The sequence below is a fragment of the Chelon labrosus genome, assembly GCF_963514085.1.
Source record: "Chelon labrosus genome assembly, chromosome: 12".
NCBI classification, from domain to species: Eukaryota; Metazoa; Chordata; class Actinopteri; order Mugiliformes; family Mugilidae; genus Chelon; species Chelon labrosus.
Window position 1 is genome coordinate 26,146,422 of NC_140345.1, and position 6,000 is coordinate 26,152,421.

The window sequence follows — 6,000 nt, forward strand, 5'->3', positions numbered from 1 at the left end:
CATTTTTGAATATACTTCCTGTATAGAAACTGGCAGTTTTGTTAGCCATGTTCTCTTCAGTTCTTGCCATGAAGACACAGTGTTTTCCTTGTTCTGAATAATCTTTACATTAACAAACAATGGCTCCAAATCAATGTAAATTTAAATGTCACTGAGATAGAAGGCCGACGCAAAGGGAGAAGTCTTCTTCACTGTGGTCAGACCTCTGAAAGGAAATCTAACTCTGGGACAATACAGACGATTTCTGTTCTATGGGTTTACCCTCCTCTGTATCTCTGTTTGCAGTGAAGCATCACCGTGTTGTTTTATGAACTGAAGTTTCAGTTTGTCTATATTAGCATATACAGGAAAGCCGTCGTGTCCTATAATACAGTAACGCAGGCTGTTTTCAGCTGCGCGGCCCATTAAGAAGGTTTTAATTTCTTGCTGCTGAGCTCAGTCTGATCCACGGAGCCCCTAGGAGCCATAAAATGTTGATTTATCTCCCTCTCCTGCAGCTCTGCACACTGAGCCTAGAGAGAGGAGCTAATGATGTACTACTGTAGCTATTTAAACCACCGTTTGAACACTGGTTTAAATATGGAAAGAGATGTAAAAAAAATAAATAAAATAAAAAATTAGCAGCAGTTTTAGCAATGTGATTCCAACCTGCCATCCTTGCTCACTTCCTGAGCCAGAAATGGAACTTAGCAAATAGAGAAATCTGTCTTAGAAGGAACATTTAACATAATTAAAAATAACAACTTCATCGGCTTAGCCCTGAGATAGACTGGAGACCTGTCCAGGGTGTACCCCACCTCTCGCCCCAATGACAGCTGGGATAGGCTCCAGGGGTGAAGGGGAAATCATTGTCAATGGGTCTTGGAGCCTTGAGTCCCACAACGTAAAACACTGGGTCAGGGTCAAAAAGAGACAAGAGGGATCTGACAAATCGGTTAATAAAAAGAATCAAGCCCTTTGTGCACGAGGCGGGTTAATGGGATAAGGTTCTACTGCTATGCATATTCTGCATGACTCACGCTCCTCATTTGAATGCATTGATATACAGACTGCAGCATATTCAAGCTGGCCAAAAACCTTTGGGGCTTAATTTCGTTGTGACACCAAGACGATCTGACATCCATCTTCTCAACTCATTCCGTGGAACAAAGTTATGTTGTTTGGTTTGTGATTATCTCTGCTTAACATAATGACTGTAGCTATTTTTTTTTTTTTAATAGACAGCAACGTCGCACCGTGAGACTGGGGGATGCTGTACAGTTGTGTCGTTACAGAGACAAATACAAAGCCAGTGTCCAACAATTGTATCTGGCATTTATTTTCAGTTGCAAATGCTACAGGTTACATACACGGGAAACTTTTGGACCTGACATTCATTGGTATGGATGCTACTTAGACATGTAGCACCCACCTAGACCAGACCAGGCACCCCCATCCCATAGCAATGACACTCCTTGATGGCAGCAGCCATCCCCAGCAGGATGCAGGTTTAGGAACAACATTAAAACATGAAGAACAGCACAAGGTGTTGACCTGGCCTCCAAATTCAGTAGATCCCAAACTGATCAAGTATCTATGGAATGATCCACAGAGGCCCCTCCCCTCAAAGGCCCCAAACTAACAACATTCTATTGTCTATAGCCAGACACCACAGGACACCCTCAGAAGGACCATGTCCATTCTCTGATGAGTCACAACTGTTTTGGAGGCACAAGGAGACCTACACAATATTAGGAAGGTGGTCATAATGTTATGCCTCATTGGCGTAAATGACCCACTGTGTGTAAAAACTGTAAAATAAGTCGTCGTATACAGGCTATCACCCAAGGAACTGACACACTAACACACCATCACAGAACTGATTATCAAGGCAAAATAGAACCGAAGCCGTGCAGGAGTTCTAATTGAAACATATGATGGATTGCCACTTAATTCAGCCATATCATTGCGTATCGATCTGCTTTACAAATCAGAGCGATATCATTCCAGGGAAACTGCTGGCAAGACAAAGCTGTGCAGATAGTAGGCGACAGCATATTAAAGGTCTCCGCGGTTCAACGGTCAGCATTAATGGGCTGTCCACATCTCTTCTTCCATCAGGTTCCTCCGCGCAGGGCTACATCATTACAACAGAGCTTCCAGCGACTGAGGGCCGGGGTCAGTCTTTTAAAGGAAATGGAATTGGTTCCAAACAAAGATATTACTGTTACTCCCAAGATCAAAGACAGAGCCTCCCGGTTTCATGAAATACTTGCAGGGCTTGGCTTTCTCCAAGGGCCAGAAAATGACTCTGTGTACAGTACGTCCTTCATTTGGAATTCTTTTCATCTACCTTTTAGTTTCACAGGATTTCTATCAGTGGATTTTCTGTACAACTCCAGCAAACAGGGTGCACTTCAATTGCAGTGTCTCATGCTGTGTGTATTATTATATTGACGTACTATACTGACGCTGAACAGTTTTCACGGACAATGTCAGATCTCATAATCATCAGAGACAGACTGTTAGCCACTGCTTATTTACACATAATTTTATCTATTTTATGGATGCAGGGCTCCAGTGGACTTCACCTTACATCATTTGGTTAAGTCAAGTACAACACAGTGTTTGAAATGTTTCAATATATTTTGTGGGTATGCAACTGGACTGGGGCCTTTCTGTGTGGAGTTTGCATGTTCTCCCTGTGGGTTCTCTCTGGGTACTCCGGCATCCTCCCAGTGAGCTCATATGTGAACTCCTTCCCAAAGCCTGGTTCTACTTGATAAGATTCCATAACATATAGTAGCCTATGTATGTACGTGTGTAGTATACTAGGTATGTATTTATATTAGGGGTGGGACTCGATTAAAAAAAATTATCGAAGTAATAGAGGCGTTGTAATTAATCACATTTTAATCGCCCCAAAAAGCAATGTTTTAATTTAAGGATTTAAGTGGACGACTAAATCAAATAATAAACTCAGACACGAATATTGTAAACTCAAGCTCTTTTAATGTCTGAAAAAAATGCATTTAATTGCATTTCAATTCAAAACAGTAGAAAAAGAAAGAAAATATCCCTGGCCAAAACTGAACAGACCTAAAGTTAAAGTGCCATTTTAAGTACTTTAAGTGCTTTTTCAGAACAGTATTGACCTTAAATTTGCACTGACAAAAGTTCTGCGTTGTTTGGAATGCAAACTGCAATTAAATGTGTTAATTTTTTTAAAGCATTATTTTTTTTGTAATTAATTAATCGTAATTAACGCGTTAAAGTCCCACCCCTAATTTATATATTTTTTGTATGTGGCATGGGTCGTGACCTCTTGCCAGAGTCATTTAATAGGCCGGTTGAGCAGCACCAGTAGGCTAAGACGGAATATTAAAAAATGTCACATTACATTCGTCACTCCTCGGTGCAAAACTACCCCTATCCTTCTGTCAGCTTACCAATACAACTCAAATATTCACATAGACATTGAGGGGCCATTCTGAGACACAATGAATGAAAGGTTTTTTAATCTCTCTGCTTTCCTTATACGTGTTTAATGTTTACACATGTGTGCATGTCATTGTAGGATAGTTTTGACAGGCCAATCAGCTTTATGTTATAGTATATAGTGTTTTTTTTTCTTCGATGATGCTTTCATGAATTGTTCTGAATGTCATCCGGTATCTTGTTTGTGTCCTCTCCTCCCCGCTTGCCTCAATTCTCAGTTTAATAAAAGCACTGAATCAAACGTTTGACATTTCATCTACATGCACCGATGAGGCACGTAACTGTGATGTCTGACGCCTCAACATCTCGAGTCCTGCCATCTATAAACTCTAAACTTTGGCTCTGGTGAGCTCTGTAATGGTAGTTCATAACAGCAGGAGGGAGACTGTGGAGTTGGTGTGGGCCTGCATTGGCCTGACTGGACAGCTCTCTGGAGGAAGTTGAGGGCGGTGCAGGTAATGCATGTCTGCATAATAATGAGACTTCAGTTTAGATTGGCTGTCTTGGGATTATCTCTTTTCACAGAGCCTAATATTGGCCATTATAGATAACTGTAGATAAGTAGTTAATGCTTGAGGTATATCTGATGAGGCCCACCTCTGACCAAAGTGCTGCATTTATAAAGAGTGAGATTCAACAATCGGTGAATGTGTGCGCGTGTGTGTGTATAGATCTCCTTTTCTAAACGATCACAGACAGAGTCAATTCCTGTATTTCTGATAATGGTTGGAAATAATGACTCAACCCTCTGTTGAAAATCCTCTCAGGAACGAAAGGGTTTTTAGTGCAATTAAAATCGTGTGATACATTCCCCAAGATCCTTTTTTTTTTTTTTAAAAGTAGAGTGAGTCTTTAATATTATTTATGTTCTGGTCAGGGTCCTATAGTCCTCATGTTGACAAAGATGACTGTATTTACAGAGAATCGAATGATCTGTGGTATGGGTTGAAGTCGATGACGTCACACATAGAAACACAGTAGAAAGCAATGCTTTGCAACAATGAAATCTATATTCCTTACCTGAATACATATTGTAATGTCTCACACAGAAGAAACTATGGAGGCTTTTCTTCAGGTCTATTGAAGCTGGATAACCATAGCTCACGTCAACACCATAAATACTGTCAGTATGCGGCTCTTGCTCGGCAAAAAAAAAAAAAAAAAACACGGTCTATGACCACAGCAACAATATCAACTATGTGTAGCCTATATAAATCGGCAACGTCAATAGCGTTTAATAGTACTTCAGAGCATGTTGTAAGATATTATAATGTAGCCGGTACTGTTGACGTGCAGCCTCCTTCTCTCTGTTACCACGGGTGAAGTTTTTAATTAACTGCTGTCCGGAGGATTTGGACCGTTCCTCTGCTAGCGTTAGCCTTTTCAGATGCATTGCAGTAGTACTTTAGTTGTATTTCAGGACTGACATGTCACGGTAGTATGGGCTTCATCTTTAGTGAAGTATTTCCACACACTTGATGAACCGCTGCTAGTTTGCTGCAACGACCCACTGGGCTCCTCACCTGTCTTCTTGGAGGCGTCCATATTGTTATTGTAACGTGATCGTCAACTAGTCAACTTCCTGCTTAAAGCATCATGGCAGGGCAGTAAAGTTGACTAGTCGCTACAACCCCTAGTCTGCAGTTGGGCTGTTAACACGTTTCCATCTGATCCCTGTATTTTGCCCAGTCTAGAACAGATTAGTTGTGCAGCATAAGTTATAAAGGTTATCTACCCTATGGCTTCATGAAACCTGAATTAAGCGCAATTAAATATACAGTAGATGCAAAACCCAGTAACCTCACGTCATTTAACAGGCTCAAGAAAGCTCCAAAACCAGATCATGACCAGGATTCCAGTTGAATGCAATGGGTGAGCTTGATTTGACACAGGGGAGACCCAGCTTCTCCAACTTCTTCTCAAGTACAGTACAATCAAATAAAGCCTGATTTAAGAGGGCACTGGACATGATATTTCCATAATTGTCCTGGTATTCCTGCAATTTCAGCCCTTGTAAATCTGGCAAGACCTGCCACGACTGATTACTGTGAAACTATTCGACCACTTGATATAGCTATAGGGCACTTAGTCGGGGAGGTTGTATGTTGTATGTGAGGGTAATTTAAATCCAGCACCACTTATGAATTAATGAAAACTGCCAGAGACGTGATTACTGGTTGTGTCCTTTTACCTGCTCTGGCTGAATAGACGTCTGCTCAAGTTGAGAAAGCAAAGCAAAGCTGAGGTCTTCAGACTACGTTCAGGTAAACAGATCCAACAGAGCCAACAGTGTGAGAGAAATGTAAGTCAAGTGCAAGCAACAATTTTGTGGTTCACATCCATATTTATTTGCTTGAGGTCTCATTCTTCTCCACTGCCACTGATGGTGCATTGCTCACCTGTTGATCCGTGGTAGGCAGTAGTGTTGCGCATGCACCTAGGTCCTGTGTATTCTACAGCTTTCTAGTTTGTGTGGCCTAGTGTGAATGCTGTGAACTAAAGGCATCTCTGAGTAACAGTGTT